General features: G+C 56.5%; 1 protein-coding gene across 3 annotated transcripts in view; it reads right to left on the bottom strand.

The window, feature by feature from the left end:
• Positions 1-19,259, bottom strand: part of SLC39A11 (solute carrier family 39 member 11) — a 170,029-nt gene that overhangs the window by 16,538 nt on the left and 134,232 nt on the right. The window lies entirely within an intron of this gene.

Genomic DNA, 19,259 nt, shown 5'->3' with positions numbered 1-19,259 from the left:
TCTCCGCACCTCCTGAGTCGGACTCCTGCACGCGTGTGGTGTCCTCTGCTCGGGGACAGCCTTGTAGGTGAACAGCCAGGGACTCGGTGACACCTGCACAGCAGAAGTGCCACGTGGGGAGGAGGAAGGGAACAGAGAGGCAGAGTCGGCAGGGAGGCCCGCCAGCCCCATAGGCTCCACTCCCCACCTCTCTTCCTGGGGGTCAAGTGCTCCAGGGGGTCACAGCGGAGTCCTGAGGCAGCCAAGGCCAAGGTGGCCAGGCCCAGAGTGGGGCTGGGAGGGGGGCACAGACACACAGCCCCAGAGAGCAGCAGTCACATGGGAATCTCCAGAGCAGATAAACCAGACCAGGTTCCCCAGAGATGCAAGTCTGTGTGCCCTGAGAGTGGGCCGGGGCCAGCAGGAAATGGGCCGCTCAACTCTGCGTGAAATCTCTTCTTTCGTCTTCAGTCTATTTTTGTTGTTGTTGTTAATTTTCACCCAGGGACGTTTTTCCATTGATTTTAAGAGAGCGTGGAAGGGACGGGAGAGACAGAGAGAGAAACATCGATGTGAGAGCGACACATCAATTGGTTGCCTCCCACACAAGCCTGGGCCAGAGCCAGGGATCGAGCCTGCAACCGAGGCACATGCCCTTGACTGGAACTGAACCCTGGACCCTTCAGTCCGCAGGCCCACGCTCTAACTACCGAGCCAAATCGGCTGGGGCTGAAATCTCTTCTTCTCAGCACAGCTCAAGACCCCTCGCAGCCTCCCCTCAAAGGAGCGAGGCTGTCAGTGCAGGTGCTGAGCACAGACACAGGCTGTGGGGACCCAGCAGCGCAGGCCTCATGAGACGGCCGAGGGGGGAGAGAAGAAGCCCTTCCGCTATGTGGAAAGGTCGTGGCCACGTGGAAAGGTCATGGCCACATGGAAAGGTCATGGCCACTTGGAAAGGTTGTGGCCACGTTTCTGAGCATCTTGCTGACTCCCTCATCGTTGCCTGCACTGAGCTCTGCTCTGTCAGACGAGACCAGTTTGCCCAGAAGTGCTGGCGTGACACACACTGTGGGGCCACCCAGCTCTAGAAGAATATCCAATCCCGACAGCATTCCGAGGCTTTTATCGGATGCCAAGTATCTTCCTATAAAGCGAACATCTGGATCCAGGTTAAGTCAGCAAGAGTCCCCAGATGAAAAGGGAAGAAGCAAAAAGGGAACCAGGAATGTCAGAACTCAAAGGTGTCCCCCATCGAGGCCACCTCTCCCCCCCTCACCCTGCGCACCCCACCCCCCACTGTCCTCGCTGCCCAAGAGGATGTGGGAGCGCTTGGCTCTTCCCCGGCCCCGCTTCTCCAAAGCTGCTCGTGGCCTGGGATCATCCTCCCGCCCTCCCCTCCCCCTCCTCCCTCTAATCAAAACCGACGTGAAGCCTGGCAGAGCTGCCCGCAGAGAGCTCTTTACCCAGTCAGCTGCCTCGATGCCAGGTGGGCGCTGGCCTGGAGAGAGCTCGCAAGCCTCATAAACGTTATTAAAGTCTTTTATGTCAAAATTAGATCAATAAACCGTCCGTTCCTTGGGTGGTCCCAGCGCAGCAAGCATCCTGCTTTCCAGAGCGGGAGGCAGACGCCTCGTTATCCCGGGAAAACCACACACTCAGCAGCAGAGTCCGCGGCCCTCGTCCCCGGACCCTGAGCAAAGGGGCCCTGGTCTTCCCTGCCCCAGGCCGGACGCTGCCCCGCAGGGCCAGTCGTCTCCCCAGAGCCCAGAGCTGGGCACGCGGTCCCCCTGCTCAAGAACACGCCATGGCTCCCCCTCTCTGCAGCAGGCATGGGCAAGCTGGCCGTGGCAGGACCCACCCTGTCCTGCTTGGCAGATAGAGAGTTCCTGCAGCCCAGTCCCCCCCCCCCCCCCCCCAACCCCCGCCCCAGCCACTCATGGGTTGTATACGGCTGCCTTGGAGCTGCAAGGGCGGAGCTGAAGAGTTGCTACAAAGCCTGAACGTTTACGGTCTGGCTCTTTGGAGACAAAGGTGAGGCTCACTGAGCCCTCATTTGGAAAAGGGGTCTCTGCAGATGTAACTGGGGTCTGGACAGGACACCCTCCCCTATGATCCGGGAGGGCTCCTCAGCCAATGACGAGAGTCCTGACACGGGACAGACAGAGGAGACAGGCAGAGCAGGAGGCTCGGGGGACAATGGAGGCAGACGGGCCTTATGCTGCTGATGCCCAGGATGGCTCGGAGCTACCGGGGCTGGAGGAGGCGGAAGGACTCTCCGCAGGAGCCTCTGGAGGGAGGGAGGGGGCCCGGCAAACCCCTCGACGTCGCACTGCCGGCCCCCAGAACTGGGAGAGAATCTTTCCTGTGGTTTTAAGCCACCCAGTTTGGGGTAATTTGTAAAAGCAGCCACAAGACACGAAAACAGAGAGGGGTGGGCATGTGTAACACCTGGGCGCCGGGCGTGGCGAGACAGACCCCGGTGGGGCGGAGAGTCTGCAAGGAGAGACACATACTAATTACGCCAAGAGAAAAGTATATGTATTTAGGAAACAGGCTGGCTGGTGGGACTGAGAGTCGGTGGGGGTGGGGTGGAGGGGAAGGAGGCAGGGCCTCTCAGAGGAGCTGGCATTTCCACTTGGGGCTCAGGTCTGCACCTAGCCCTCACCTGGGTCTGACCTTGGCCTCTGCTTCTTCCTTCCATTTGCCCCCATCCTACAACCCACTCACCGACGACCTTTCTGAAGCACAAAACAGTCGCCATTGCCAAGGTGCCTGCCAGGTGAGTCGCAGGATGTGAGCTGGCTCATGTTAATTCCCATTCTACACTCGGAGGCCCAGGCTGGTGGGTCGGTGACACTTGTAAGGTTACACCAAGGTCAGGCTCCTCTTTCTACTGAGCTTCTGGGAAACTTGCTGTCCTTTTTTAATTTTTTAAAATTAATTTTTAAAATATCTTTTTATTGATTTCAGAGAGGAAGGGAAAGGGAGAGAGAGAAACATCAATGATGAGAATCGCTGATTGGCTGCCTCTGCACACCCCCTACTGGAGACCAAGCCCTCAACCTGGGCATGTGCCCTGACCAGGAATCAGACTGTGACCTCCTGGTTCGTAGGTCGATGCTCAACCACTGAGCCACGCCAGCCGGGCCTTGTTGTCTGTCTTGTTCAAAAGCCTCCAGCGGGTGCCCAGGGCCTCACATAAAAACCCCACTTTTTAGAGGAGCACGCAGTACCCCTAACTCTCTGATTTCCACCTAAACTTTCTTCTAATCGACTGCCACCGCCAATCAGGGACCGTCCAACTTACCCACACAGACCTGCTCACCTCTTTTCAGCGCTATGAACCACACGGTACAGAGATGAGAAGATATTATCATCACTGCCTTCTCTTTGTGAGGCCTGCTCTGCTTACATACATCGTCAGCGTAGAACTACGACAGCCTCAGAGACACGTTCTGGCCACGCACTCTGTGCACGGGACTCAGGACTGGCCCAAGGCTGGCGATGCCCACCTGCGCCCAGGGTGCCCGCTATACTCGCCCACGGCCTCCTTGTTCCTTTCTGCTGATAGCCATCACATCAGCTTTCACGCGGCCTGCTGTGGTTTCGCCAAGGCCTTTGGTCGGTGTCACTTTATGGCTAAAGCATCGCTGGCCACCCCCGGGTGGAGGGGCCTCACTTCCATCTGCTCCCAGAGGGGAGCTGGGGAGAGGCCCCCAAATCCAAGCGTCCGGAACAATGAGCTCGTTATCCCACAGGGCAAACCCCTCTCAGATCACCTCGGCTAAGCTCTCCCTGGAAGGAACACGGAGACCCGGCCAGGGACGTGTCTCCCGGCGGGGCTGTGCCCGAGAGCAGAACCCACCTTCCCACGACCCCAGCAGCAAACCCCTTCTGTCTAGCTTGACCTCTGCGTGGCCCTCGGGATGGAAGGGGAAGACGCGGGCGCAGGCTGCCAAGGCCCCCGGCCGCAACCCCAGGGCCCACAGTTTATTAGCAGACGGGAGCCACACAAGCGCCCTTATCACAGTCGCAGCTTTGTCCAGAGACAATGTTGCCTTTCAGATTGTGTTCCGCCCGGGACGGTGGATTTATAAACTGAACTGGTGACCGGGAACAGAAGCCCGGCTGCAAAGACTAAACGCCTTGTTCTCCGTGGGCCTGGGCGAGCGGTGTCCTGATAAGATAAACACAGATAATGAGCTGCGGGAGGGGCCTGCTGGTGTATATATAAACGTATATATATCCACGTCTCCACGTCTGCGTGCACAGGCTGGGGTGGGGGCTGCTCTTCAGATCTGAAGGAGAAGCCAGATCGGAAGGAGAAGCCCAGCCCATGTGGCTCAATGGTTGAGCGTCGACCTATGAACCAGGAGGTCACGGTTCGATTCCCGGTCCGGGCACATGCCCAGCTTGCGGGCTCGATCCCCAGTGCAGGAGGCAGTTGATCGATGATTCTCTCTCATCATTGATGTTTCTGTCTCTCTCTCCCTCTCCCTTCCTCTCTGAAATCAATAAAAACATTTTCTTTTTATTAAAAAAAGAAAAACACATTTTTCTGGATATCTTTCCAGAAAGGAAGCTGGATATCATTGTAAGATGTTCCTTTTGTCTCTCTGAACAGCTCAGAAATATACTGGCATGGTCACCTCTAAAAGGCGGCCCAGGACCTGTCCCCCGCACCCCGTGTGTCCGTGTCCGATAAGCAGGGCTCCTATTGTGGAAGCCGGCAATGACGTGTCTAGGGGGTTTGTGATAACTGTCTCTTGTTTGTGTGTATGTTTACAAGTATCTATAATAATAAAAGCATAATATGCTAATTAGACAAGACGTCTTCTGGACGAAGCCGGGGCGGCTTCGCAAACCCTGCTCCTCAACCTCAAAACATCTGGACGCAAGTCCCAGTCTGCAGGGACCTCACGGCCGAGTCCTATGGCGGGCAGGGCGGCCGGCCTTTCACCTACAGCAGCTCTCGGGGGCAGAGACGGAGGACTGTTATAAGGCACACGGCTGGCACAGGAGCCTCTGACGGGGCACCTCCCTGCCCGGGTGAGGGCAGCCACATCGGGGCCTGCGGGCCAGGCTCCCGGCCACCTCGACCCCCCAGGGCTCCGAGCCTGCCACCCACATTCTCTGTCCTGACAGCAGCACACGGGGTAAGCTTTCCTGTTCCTGATGCGCTGAAGCGGCGTTTCTCAGGCCAAGCCGAGCACCGGACAGAGCCAGTCCTCAACTCCTTCGCAGAAAGCAGTACCATCTGCCCAGCCAGAGCAACGCAGGCGCTAGAGACGGAGGCCCTGAGTGACGGGGGGGTGAGGGGAAGGGGGGAAGGAGGGAAGGCTGGGTTACCTCCTACCGAGGTGTCTCTTTGGGAGGTGCTTAGAGAGCAACGTCTCTGCTTGGCGACCCCTAAACAGAGGGGCCTGCTTCGTCGTAGTAAACGCTGTTATTTTTACGAGAGAGTCCGGGCTGCACGCCAGACACTGGTCTGAGCATTGGACATGTGTCACTGACGCGTTTGTGCAAGGGAGAGCCTGCCACCATCCCTGATTCACGGGTGAGGAAACCAAGCACAGAGATCCGAGTGACTTACTCACGGCAGAGCCCAGCCCGGGACCAGGAAGCCTGGTGTCAGGGTTCATGTCTGTACACCGAGCCTGGCTCCGTCTCCAGAGAGCAACTCCCTCACTCCTCATTTACACTAAAGAAGCAAAGGAAGCAGCCACATGCACGGGCCTATGGGCTCCAGCACAAAGGGGGCCTGAGTTTGCAAAGTGCAGGGCAGTTTACAAGAGCATTTCCTCCACTACAACCTCCAGCGGGTCCAGTGAGGCCGTGAAGGTCACGGCAGCCTCTGTGCACAAGGACATTGTCACAAAAACAAACAAACGGGGGCGGCGGGGGGTGGGGGTGGGCAGAGCACCATCTCTCAGTGCGATGGAATCAGCCATGAAGGACCAAGAGCCCACGGCCCCCCTCGCACCTCAGGGTGACCCAGCAGCTCCCCTGGGGGACCCTCCGCCCCCTACCCCCATTCTCAATCCGTGGGGTTCAGCCGAGGCTGCATTCTGAGCTCTGAGATGCAGGCTGTGACCCTACTCTGGACAATGGGTGCAATTCCATCCCTCAAGTCAGTAGCTGGTTCAAGGGGGGGGGGGGGAGCACGTGATATAAGTTTGTCTAAGCAGACCCCAGGGGAGCAACGGAGAAGAGATGGCCTATCCCTGTTGGGCTTGAACCTGGGAGGACAGAGAGCTGGAGCTGTCAGCACGAAGCCGGCCACCGTGCCGCCACGGAGAACCTGAGGACCGAGCCTACACTGAAGACAGCAGAGCTGAGGGAGAGAAAAGTAAACAGAGGCCCGATGATAGGCTCTGTGCCCCTGGATCCAGCCGTGCCTGAAGCCGCCTCCCTGGCTCTTCAGCTCTGTCAACCCGTGCGGGCTCTTTTTAGCCTAGGACAGGAGGAACTGTGGCTCTGTTTCTGACACGTGTTATAAATGAAAACTATCTCATTAAAAAAGCTGCAAAAGTGCACTATACACGTCAGGAACAGCGAGAGGAGAAGGTGGGTCCCTTTCTCCGAGCCTTTATCTCCAAGGTGAATGTGAGCTTTAGGCGAGCGTGGGAAATGTGGTTGGCTTCCTAAACACGGTACTGATAAGCACAGCTGATTACCTGCGGATATCACAGCAGGTTCATGGAACGTGTCCCTGTGTGAGTCACTGTGGCGCTGCACAGACTCGCAGTCAGTCACGTTGTGCCCTACCCGCCACGTGCAGGCCCGGGTGACAGACTGGATGGGTGAGAGTGGACGGGCCGGCCCTTCTCCGCCACCTGAGGGTCAGCATCCAGGCGTGGCCTCCCAGCGGACGGAGGGCTACCTGGCTCAGCGGCCAAGGCCGGGCTGTGTGCCATTCCCAGCGCGTTCACTAGGCAGGAAGCCTTGGCCCGGGCCGGCTACTTCCTCACGAATTCTTGAATGAAACCACCCACACAGAGTACAAATCACGCAAGTATCGTGGCCAGCACCCCGACGATTCTGTTCTCCATGGATTTTCCTCTGAGCTCACAGCCCCTGGAAACAAACCCTCAGTGACTGTCTGTGGCCGGAGACGCCTGGCCTCCGGCTCCGTGCCGGGCCTGGGAGGTGCCCTTTCAGGGTGAGGGGCCCGCGGGGCAGCCGGGGCCCCAGGTGTCCGTGAGCGGCAGGGACTGGCCGACAGCCGCCCGCCGGCACCCTGGGTCTCGGCTGTGGGGCGTCCCCCTGTTTGTTTCCCTGCGGATTGAATTACTCATGCCTCCCTGTCCACGTCCCCGAAACAATGTTCTCTGGATGCATTTGGAAACCCGAATCCCTGCGGTTTGTCTGGACTGGTTTCTATTTGCGGAGAAGGAGGGTCCGCCTGGGGCGGGCCGAGCTGGGCCCGGCGAGCTGTGCAGAAGTCACGACACCCTGGGGTTCCTGTCACACAGGCCCCTGCAGTCCCCGGATCCAAGTTCCCCGTGGAATGCTTTTGTCCCCCTTGGGAGCTCCCATTGGGACACGGGGCGGGGGTTGGGGAGGGGGGGAATCTTGCCAAAGCTGCAGTGTCTTTAAACCACCCTCAAATCCCGGAGAACAAGAAACACAGCGCGGGCTTAAAGGGCAGCGGCAAACAAATCATGGCTGAGCCTGTTGGTAAACAGCCCGGGAGAAGACGAGCGAGTCAGCTTGTTCGCTCTTGCCTGTCAGACAGAACTAAGGCCACGCTGTGTCTGTCTCCCTCCACCCAGGGCCCAAGTCCGAGCTTGCTTCCTTTCTGTTTACAGCGAGTCTCACGGGATGGGAGGGAACGCGGTCTGGTCCGAGTCGGGGGAGGGACGTGCTTTCCCAGAAGCGCCCCGTAGACCGCGATGGTCACCTGCAGAGACCGGCCCGGCCCAGCATCACCGCAGGGGAGGACCTGGGCAGCCGTATCTTAAAGCTCCCAGGTGATTCCAACATGCAGTGGGGTTAGCACCGCTGCCCGAGAGCTATGCTATCCGACAGGGCAGCCGCGAGCCACGCGTGGCTACTGAGCACCTGAAACGTGGAAAATCCAAATTAGATGCGCTATCGATGGGCAATGCACACCGCGCTTCCAAGAATTAGCACAAAAATAGAATGCAAAGTATATCCTTGACTATTCTGTGATATATACATACATAAATGTATTTGTAAAAGTATATTTTTATTGATTTCAGAGAGGAAGGGAGAGGGAGAGATAGAAACATCAATGATGAGAAAGAATCATTGATCAGCAGCCTCCTGAACGCCCCCTAGTGGGGATCGAGCCTGCAACCCGGGCATGTGCCCTTGGCCGGAATCGAACCCGGGACCCTTCAGTCCCCAGGCCGACGCTCTATCCACTGAGCCAAACCAGCTAGGGCTATTTTGTGATATTGATTACAATTGAAAGTGTGGGCCTGTCCTGAATGGCTGTGCACACACACACACATGGGTAGAGCTATGGGGTAGGTCAGAAATCAGTAAGGAATCAAGGAAGAGAAAGATGGAAGAAAAATCTACACGTCTTCAAGCACCTCTAAGACCTCATCATTTCCCTTTATGAGGAGCACAAACCCCTAGTCACCCCCCTCGGCACACCCACACCCACAGGGACACGCATGCTTGTGCTGGTGCCTCATCAGTAACTCATGGCTCATTGTCTTCCCACCAAGGAGAACGTGATTGGGAAGGCAGAGGCTAAGCCGTGGATGTTAGTTGCCAAGTAAAGGTCAGAGTTCAACCTGGAAGCTTCTGTGTATCCATCCTATTCAAGCATGGGAAAATATCCTCAAAGTGTAACCAACAGTAAAGGTTCACCATCAAGAGGCAAGTCAACAGAATGTAAAAACGGGCACATAATCAATGACAGCTTTGCAGAACAATAACTACAAGATAATAACCTTGTACGAGACACGATGGTCAATTTGCTTGCTGCGTCCAGTGCACTGGACCAGTCTGCTCCCCCGACCCCCAGTTCCCTGTGGCCCTGCCTGAACTCTGGACCTGGACCAAGAATTTCTTAGGGCAGCCCCAGAAACTCTCACGTGTGATGGTTGATTTTATGGGTCCATGACTTGTCCATGGGGTATCCAGGTATTGGATCAAACATCATTCTGGATATTTCTGTGAGGGTGTTTTCAGATAGATGAACATCTTAATCGGTAGAGCAAAGTAGATTGCCCTCCACAGTAGGGGTGGGCCTCACCTAACCAGTTGAAGGACTGAATAGAAGAAAAAGACCAACTCTCCCCAGAGTAGGAGAGAATCCTCCGGCAGATCGCCCTCAGACTAGGGCTGCCCCATGGTTCTCCTGGGTCTCGAGTCTGCCAGCCCACGCTCCTCATGAGGACTTGCCAGCCTTTAAACCACACGAGCCGATTCCTTGTAATAAATCTCTCTCTATATATACACATCCTATTGGTTCTGCTTCTCTAGAGAACCATGACTACGTACCCTGTCCTTCCTGAAGTCCCACCGGCAGCCGTCACCTGCTAACAGGAGAGAAGGTCTCTGGGAGAAGTCGGGGCTCAGTTTCTCACCCAGGGTGGCTGCACCCACAGCTTCCACGCCCACATCCCCACTGGACCCACAGCAGCTGCCTGGAGGGGCGGAGAATGCTACTCCAAAGCATGGGGGAGGTGGGCTTGGACCAAACGAGCCGGAGATGGGAAGGAATCATGAGATGAATTGCTTTTTCTTTCTTCTGTCACCTCCTCTTCACCTTCCAACTGACAGGTCTGAGACTCAGCAGCTCCATTCGGCCTCTTTGAAGACATTCTTCGTGACCCGGGAGCAAGCACGGAGATTTATTTTTTGAGAAACCAACTCAGTGGTGTCCCTTACTATGGATTTACTTTCTTGCCTTCCTGGGCCGTTCACTTCCTTCCGCTCACGCCTGCTTCTCGGGGTGTGCGCCTCCCGATAAACTTCAGTATGTCCACTTTGCCCGAGGCTCTGTTTTCTAAGAAACCCAGACTCAGACACTCTTCCTTTTTCTTTTTCAATTCATTTGCTCGGCCAGGAAAGAGCTGAGCTCTTTTTTAGATTGGGAGTCCCCACTGATTGGGCCGGGAGTGAATACCTGGTCACTGGGAGAGTCCCTCCCTGAACAGTCATTCTCATCCCCTATCTCGAATTAGACTGCATCTAATTTCTCTGATACCCAAACCAGACAAAGACATCGCAAGAAAATAAAATGAAAGGCCAATACCTCCTTATGAATACAGGTGCAAAACTTCTCAATCAAATTCTAGCAAACTAAATCCAGCAACATACAAACAAAAAAAAAAAGATTCTAAATCATAGCCAAGTGGGATTCAACACTGGAATGCAAGGTTGGTTTAACACCTGAAAACCCATGCAATATTGCATATCAACAGTATAAAAGATAAAAGCCACACAATCATCTCAATAGATGCAGGAAAAGCACTTGACAAAATCCAACACCCGTTCATGATAAACACCCTCAACAAGTAGAAACAGTGGGAAACTTCCTTGACCGGATATAAAAGCATCTATGAAAAGCTCACAGCTAACCTCAGACTTCCTACTGATGGTGAGAGGCCGAAAACGCTCCCCCTAAGAGGACGAACAGGACAGATGTCCTTCCTCTCTGACCGCTCCATTTCAACGTTATACTGGAGGTTCCGGCCAACACTTAGATGTGAAAAATAAACGTGGCATCTAGATTGGAAAGGAAGAAGTAAAACCAGGTCTATTTGAAGGTAACATGAGTTTCTGCGTAGAAAATCCTAAGGAATCCACACACAAAATTATTAGAGCTAATAAATGAGTTCAGCAAGGCTTCAGGATACAAGATAAATATAACCACCCTCTCCCCCCAAAATCAACTGCATTTCTACAGACTAACAATGAGCAATCTGAAAATGAAATTAAGGAAACAACTCTATTTGTAATAGCATTTGAAAAAAAAAAAAAACAGCAAGGAATAAATTAAACCCAGGAGGTGGAAGACTTATCCGCTGCAAACCACAGAGCATTCTGGAAGTGGTGCCGCTCCCCTGACCTAGAAAGCCGTGGGCTAGGGAAGCATTCCTCCCCCTGGAAACGGGGTGGTGGTCCCCGCTTCTCCACTTTCCTTCCAGATCCGTGGTTCTCACGCTGCGGGGCCCTGACCCTGAGACCTGAGTCCGTGTCTGAAGGGCAGACCTGGGCCCTGTGTTCTCAATTGTGCCCGGGAGGCTTTCGTGCCTGGTCCTCCAACCCGAGGCTCAGGCGTACTCCCCTCTCCCCTCTCCCCATCTTCTCGGCGGGCCCACTCCCCCGCGGTCAGGGACCTGGGCCTTGCCCGGCCACCTGGGCAGCTACTGGGGATGTTAACCCGGACTCGGGAAAGGACAGTCAAGGGCAACAGGGGGCTGAGAGGGGGCTGAGGCCCTTTGCTGAGGAGAAGGCTCTGGGCCCACAGCTGTTAGCTCCCAAGGGCCACGTTGGGTCAGGTGGCATTTTGACCGGGGCCTGGGCAGGCAGGCGCGGTCTGAGGTGCGTGAACAGTGTGGCTTTGGGCGAGTCACTTACTGCCACTTGTCTCCTGCAAAATATCGAGGCTCCCTGAGGTCTCTCCCCAGTGGAATGCGAAGTTATAAAAGTCCTTACGCTTACAAAGGGCTAAGGCCTTTGTCACCTGGCCTTGCGGGCTTCTCCCTTCGCTTCTCCCTGCCCTGCACTGAACACGTATGTAACTCAGCCCTCTGCCGGCCCCCTGAGCACCCCGTGGGGCCTCCGACTCCCCAGCCTGCAGGCTGGGGGCTGGCAGGCCTGAGGCCATGTGACCAGGGGGCGGGCGGAGCCACAGCTGGTGCGGGAGGGCCCAGCCCCGGGTTCCGCACAGAATTGAAACCTGACGACCTAGCTGATGGAATTACCCCGAAGAAAGGAAATTTGTCTTTTAAGAACAAGCGAGAGGCTGATGACTGAAGTCCCAAAGAATTCTGTGGTTGAACCTTTTTTCTCGGTTGTTTGTTTTCTGGCACAATCTGTCTCTGTTTCGGAGCCGAGGCCCGCGCTGCCGTGACAAAGGCCTCTTTCTTACGACAGTTTAATAGCTCCAACAGGGGACAGCGCTGCCTCTCCCAGGGCCGGCGTCTGAAGGCGGCCGCGGGAGGAAGGAGACAGCCAGGGCTTTTCTCCCACTTGGTCCAAACTGAACGCAGAGCGACTTGGGGGAGGGGGGTAGGCGGGGGGGTGGGGGTGTGGAGGGGAGAAGAAGAAACAACAAAACCTTCACCTCCTCCTGAAATAAAACACGAAAGCCGCCGAAAGGGTGGGGAAAACAGAATGTGTCCGGATAGAAAAGAATGTGGATTAAACAGTGATGCTCAGGGCTTGGGGTCCACTGTGGGGGGAGATGAGAAAGCCAAGTGGGTGGGGGGAGTGGGAAGAGGCTGGGAGACCCTGCTATGAGTTCACTGTGGCCGCAGTAACAAGGGACCACCACCTGGGAGGCTGGAGACAACAGAGACTGAGCCTCACCGTTCTGGAGGCCGGAAGTCCAGCATCCAGGGGCCAGGGGCGGGCTCTAGGGAAGGCCCCCTCCTCCCCTCCCGCTCCTGGGGGCGGCTGGCAGCCCTCGCATTTCTTGGCTCGTGGCTGCATCCCTCCAACCTCCGCCTGTCCTTCCGGGGCGGGAGGTCCCTCTGTGTGTCTGTGTGTCTGTCGCACGGCATTCTCCCCTATGAGTGTGTCTTTTCTCCCGGACGTATCAGGACACCAGTCACATGGATGCAGGACCCACCCTGCTCCAGCACGACCGCACCTTCGCTGATTACATCCGCAAAGGCCCTGCTGCCCAGGGGCCGGGGGTCAGGACTTCAACGTGCCTTTCTGGGGGATGTCATTCCACCGCAACACCTTCGTTCTAAAAACCGGGGGCTCCTACTCGGCCAACCGCCCCGTCTTATTCCCCACCTACAGCCCAGGCCACTCTTGCTCTGGCGTTCTCCCCTCCCGATGACCCGGCCCGTCCGTCCATCTGCTTCCCGGGAGAGTGAGGCCCCAACAGTGCCACCCCGTCTCTTAGGAGATCTCCCCTCCCTGCCCTCGGCACCTTGCTCGTGGAGCGGTGCTCTCGTCTTTATCGTGAACGCGTGCTTCAGTGAGTGGGGCCGGAGGGCTGTCCTTCCCTGGGGGCCTCGCATCCTTCCCTTTCCCCACCTGCCAGGGGACAGGTGGGTTTATAGACGCGTCTGACAGTGTCTGACAAGAGAAGCAGAACTCCAGCCGGTGCAGGAGGGTCCGCGGTGGGAGGTCAGATGCTGCAGCCGAGCCGACCCACTTCCGACGCCACTTTGGGGGCAGCTCTGGCACCTGCGGGTCACAGCAGCCACGGGAGGCAGGAGAGGGCTTGGTTCCTGGGCTCGCTTCCTGCCCCCACCCCTCACTGCCGTGGGCCTCGGGGTGTGTTCTCCGTCTGTAAACGAGGGGGCTCACTTCTCCTGGGAGCGCTGTGAGGATTCGCTGATCCAGGAGTCCCTGAGCACAGATCTGCAGGGGAGCGCGCTCAGTGAACGCTGGCTCTCAGGATGGCTCCTGGGTGCCCGAGGCCGGGCGGGGTCAGGGCCGGCACAGGCGGCTCCTTCACGGGCTACCCATCAGACGGACCTCCGCTAAACCCTGGCTCCGCACTTGCCACACACGTGATCTCAGACAAGTCCCCAGGCCCCGGACCCTCCTCTCCACCCGGGAGGGCAGAGGCCAAAGTGAGGCATGGAAACAGCTTGTGATGCCAGCTGTCCCTACCCGTCCCCACGGAGCACCCCAGCGGCCTTTCCCGGCTCCCATAAAGCGAAGACAACCCCCAGCCCCCACGGGCCATGCCTGGCTCCCTCAGGGGGCCTGCGCTCTCTGCCTTGGGTTGCCGGTTACAAGATATGTGGGAGGGTGGATAGGGCAGCGATGGGAACCCGAAGAGAAGAGTGTGTGTTGCCTTCAGCGCCCGGGAAGCCACAGAGGAGCCACACTCCCTGCTCAGAGCCCATGGGGCCGCACCTCCCCCAGGCCGGCTTTGGGCTTAACAGAGCCACCTTGTGCAGAGATGCGTCCCCTGCCAAGATGTCCAGCCCTGTCGCCAGGGACTTGGGTGGGGGTGGCCGGACAGGGTGGCGGAGGGAGGAGGGGGCGCAGCATAAACAGCCCCTTGTGTGGCTGACGGGGCGGGGGGGGTTGAGGGGGGGTTCCACATACAGAGGAGGCAGCCCCGTGCCTTCCTCCTTGTTCTGGGAGTGCAACTGTGTGGTCACATGGAGGGAGGCAGGAGGGGCCGCCCATGGTGAAACCCTCCTCAGGTTCCAGGCATCGACGCCCTGGTGCACCGCAGACCGTGCGCCCCCGGCCCTGGGTTTGCGCCGAGAACAGAAGAGGAGGCCGGGCCCTGCTCCCGGCGACGGGGAAACGCACACCGCACACGTCCGCTCAGAAACGTGTACACGCGTGCTCACAGCAGCCCTGTTTCTAACAGCCAACAGGTGGGAATGACCCAAATGCCACCAACGAGTAAGTGGGTTTATACAATGGGGTCCGACGCACAACGGGCTCCGTGACATCTCTGTGGGTTGAGTGGATGGATGGCTGGATGGATGGGCAGCAGATAAATCTACGACTTGATTACTTGTTACCTAAAATGGCCCATGAGAAACTGCCTCGCTCAGCCTGGCTTCCCCCTGGTGTCCAGCAGGTTTAAGTCTGTCTCTTTACTTCCAGGAATGATAGATACGTCCATGACATCCTTGTTTAAAAGTCATTACAAAAATAATGTGCTCCCCCTAAAATGACATAAAGATCTTACTGATTTCGGGGTGAGCTGAGGCTAGGACTCGACGCCTCTGTTTCCCTCTGCTGGTGCAGACAACCAGAGGCGTGGAGAGGGCTCCCTGCCCTTCCTCTGCCCGTTTCACATCAGTTCCTCCTCTCTGTGCAGGGCACTGACGCTCTATGTTACTCTCTGACACCGGAAGATAAACAAGATGATGGTGGGCACGTGTTAAGTGCTGAATTCAGTGACGGATGGAACATCAGGGTCAGAAGAGCTGGAACAGGAAGATGCTACTCTTTTGAAACTCACAGAGCATGTTTACAAACTTGTATATATACACGTGCACGGTCCTGAGCCCCTGCAGGTAAGACTTCTGGGTGAGCCCCACAGGGTCTCCACTGCCTTCTGCACCTACCTTCATCATTAATCCTGTCACCTGCCAAGCGATGACAGAGAACTACCACGTGGTGGCGCTGTCTGCCAACCACTGTTTGCCTGCCAACACTCGGACTCCCACCATCTCTCAGTAATTGGGGGAAGGCCAGCTCGCGTGGGAGGACTGGAACGAAAGCTTGAAGAGGAGCTGCCTACAGACTACTCTAGAATCCCAAGCAAGGTGGTTTGATGGGTTCAAGAGAAGGGCTTGTTTGCATACAATACAATCGAGAGCTCAGTCTGCTATTGCAAATAAACAACAGCACAAGCATTTACTTCTAATTCTGCCAAAGTGACTGACGGGCGGGGGGAAGGGGGATGAGGAGAGTGTGTGCTATTCTGCAGGGAAAGGCGTGGGAGTGGTGGGATCCGGGTGGAAAAGTACCTCCTCCGCTAGGCACCTTCCTGACTTCCCACGCTGGGGGGTTCCACTTCTCGGGCCCAAGGCCGCTCTCCAGGGAGACCAGGCTGGACTCTGGCTGCCCTGGGGAGGGGTGAGACCCAGGTCAGTGGGCAGGGAGGAGGTCAAGATCGGCAGCCTTGAGGAAGGGAGTCCTCCCAGAACCCTCCAGAAGCCGGAGAGCTGGTCCCTGCTGCAGGCAGGCGGGGGGCACCCTCAGGGCAGCGTGTGGCTATGGCAGCTATGGCAGCTTGCTCCTTGCAAGACGCTTGAGTGAACAGTAAGGAAAAAGTCTTATTTCAGCTCTCTAAGGCCCCTCCCCCCACAGCCACGTCTCCCCTTCAACTTCTCTACGCAGAACGTGCAAACCTGTTTTCACACGCACACTGGAACCAAAGTGGGGTCTCCTTGGACAGACACCCAGGTGTCATAGGGCTCACACATCATCATAGGAACACGCATCATTGGCCAACTTGGTCTAATGACCAGTAAACTGTGTCTGTTGCCATCTTCATCTCTAAACAAATAGCTGCTCCGTTGGCTAATGGCTGCTGTCTTAAATGGTTGTTAATATATTAACATACATATTGGTTTTTGAGCCGGGCAAATGGATGTGTCTGACTTACTCTTGGATCTGGGAGACAAATGTATACTTTAAAATTTAAAGTATAAAATTTAATGCCCATCCGGTGTGGCTCAGTGGTTGAGCGTCGACCTATGTATGAACCAGGAGGTCATGGTTCGATTCCCGGTCAGGGCACATACCCCAGGTTGCGGGCTCGATCCCCAGTAGGAGGCAGCCATTCAATGATTCTCTCTTGCCATTGATGTTTCTATCCCTCTTTCCTTCTCCCTTCCTCTCTGAAATCAATAAAAAAATATAATAGGAATGTATTTTAAGGTCCCCACACATCACTAATGAGCTATCTTGGGTCCAAATGCAGGCAGGTCTACCCGGCACTCTTCGCGGTGTGTCTGGTGCCGGAGAGCATGCGCTGGCTGGGCCCCGGGCAGGACACACGCCCAGGCGTACGGTGGAGGTGTGCTTTGTGGATCCTCCATGGCACGCGGTGAGGTCACAGCCCCTCGGGGACACGCAGCCTGCTCCACGTGCCTGCTGCCCCTGGTGGTCAGGGCGTGGCCATGGACCACAAACGCTTAGTGAAACCTTAAACAGGCAGCAACACATGAAGGTTACTGGTGAGTCGGCACCAGTAACCTTGCCCTCCCTGCGGGTGTGAATTATGCCCACCGCTGAGCTAAGCGAGCACTGAGGACAGACTCCTTTCTGGGAAACATGTCCTCCGGGGGCAGGGACACTTCAGAAAGGAAACATCTCTGCGGCAGCCAACTCCCCGGGGACACGCGGCCTGAAGAAGCTCTTTGTCGTGAGACCAGAAGAACGTGCAAGGGCCCAGATCAGAGAGAGGGAAGCTGCGTTTCCCGTGCACTGAGGCTGCCCTTTGCTGGCTGAGCTTCTTCATCACTCGGGGGCGGTGGCCTTGGGAACAAGGCCCTCACGCAAGCTCTCTAATGAGGAAGGAAGGTGGCGGGAGAGGAAGAGGGTGCTGGAGAGGGCTCCAGAAAGGTGACGTAACAGCATCTGACCACTAGAGGGCAGCAGCCACACACACAGTATCCGCTCAGGCCCTACCTGTCCTCTTACCTTCCTAGAGGATGTCCCTTCTGCTCTTCTCTTGCGAGCGGTTCTGAGGCCACAGGTGAGAGAAGAGCCCCTCTGATTCCAGAGGCACAGGAAACAGAAGGACTTCGTAGAAAAGGCTCATGCTGCCAGCATGTTTGATGACTCGGAACTAGCACTATGGGCTGCGTCCACCCGATTAGGGGGTCTCTAAGCTTTTTCTGTAAAGGGCCAGAGAGCAGCTCTTTCCGGCTCCAGCCTTAAGAGGCGGTGGCAGTTACGCAACTCGACCATTGCCGCACACGGGGGAAGGAGGTGGGGGCTGCAGACAATGGGGAAATGATGGGTGTGGCTGTGTTTTAACAAAACTTCATTTACAAAGACGGCAGCCCACGGACCACAGGCTGCGGACCCCACAGTAAAGGAACAGGCCCATCTCACCAGCCCAGCTGGCTTGGTCCACGTGGACCCCGGGCACCTGCTGGGTAACTCTTTTCTCTTCCCAAAGCCACACAAATCCACGTTCCCTCTCCTCTCCGCCCTTCCACGGCACCACGGGATTACCTGTTTCCCAGGTGCCTGAACGTGAATTCTCCCTTCTGCACAAAACCAGCTGACAAAGGCCATCAGCAGGTTCTGCATTTAAACCCTCTTCCTGCCATCAGCCCCTCCTCGTCCCCACCCTCGTCACACCCACCTTCCCGTGGGGCTAAAACACCATGTCCCTCCCCTCCCCCAATTCATTCCATGGGAGTCAGTGTCTAAATCACCTCTTGGGCTTTGTCATTTCCCCATCACAGTTGCCAACCCCCCACCCCCACCCCTGCCTTCCTTTCCACAAGGCACCGCGGGAACTCCGTCTCGGTGACGCGTCTATCCACCGGCCCTGGCAATGCCTTCGGACCTCACTGCTCACCCATTACCTGCCCTCAGCACCCCACCTGTCCCAGCTGACTGCCCCACACTCCCCATGGAACGCGCCCCCTCCGTGAAGCGCCCCGAGACAGGGGAGAGCTTGCCCGGGGTCCACTGGCTTCTTGGATGATTTGGTGTGAATCCCTCCCTTGAAGCCTAAGCTGCGCTCATCTGGGGGTGCCTGTGGGGTAGGCTGCCCACTGACAAACCATTCGGGCTCTCATGTTATCGACGGTCCGTCGTGTCGCAGGGAAATCAGAGACCGTGGCCGGCACATCATGATGCGGGGCTGTTCTGACTTCCTCTGGGCTCCCTGCTCCGATCCATTTAGAGAACACGCACACACGTGCGAAAGAAGGAGGGAAGTTCCCGGTGGCTGGGCTGGGGGACGACCGATGCCCAGGCAGTACATCGTGTTCGTTTTCATCGGTCTGATGGGAGTGAGAGGGGGGCACGGCCCTCAGCCCCGCTGACGGAGGCGCTTCCTGCCGCGTCTTCCTGCCGTTCCCGCGTCCCTCTTCAGCCGTCTGAGCCGTGTTGCTAGGCGCTCGGGGACGCAGTGTCATTATATCATCTCCCGTCTCCCGTCACTGAGGACTGACCTTTATTCTTTAGGTGGCTTTCCGCCTCCAGGTTTGCCTTGTCTGATGCTAAAATTGCAATCCCTGCTTCCTCTGCATCAGCGTTCACCTGGCATCCTTCTTCGTCCCTTTATTTTTAACCTCCCCGCTTCCTTGTCCCATGCGACTGGGATTTTAAAAGTAAAACCATCATCTCTCTTAAACGATGTGCTTAGTCATCTGATGACTCTGTTTCTGCTCCCCTCCCCGAGCAGTTAGTCTGTCTCTCTCTCTCTTTCCTTTCCTTCTCTCCCCCCCACCCCCCTCCCCCTTCCCCACCCCTCCGACTCCCCCTCAACCTCCTGAACGGCCTGAAAACAGCAGCCGATTTCCACAAGAAAAACCTGGTCAGTATCTCGAGCTAAAAACCAGGTATAATTTATGTAGCATGGAAGAGGAGTGAGACCGGAAAAGCCCTCTTCTTTAAACAAAGAGACGTTTTTATGTGAAATCACAATGACTAAACAG

This window comes from Myotis lucifugus, unplaced genomic scaffold (assembly GCF_000147115.1).
Source record: "Myotis lucifugus unplaced genomic scaffold, Myoluc2.0 scaffold_146, whole genome shotgun sequence".
NCBI lineage: Eukaryota > Metazoa > Chordata > Mammalia > Chiroptera > Vespertilionidae > Myotis > Myotis lucifugus.
Note: the sequence above shows the minus strand (reverse complement) of the source record. Positions and strands in the feature narration are given on the sequence as shown.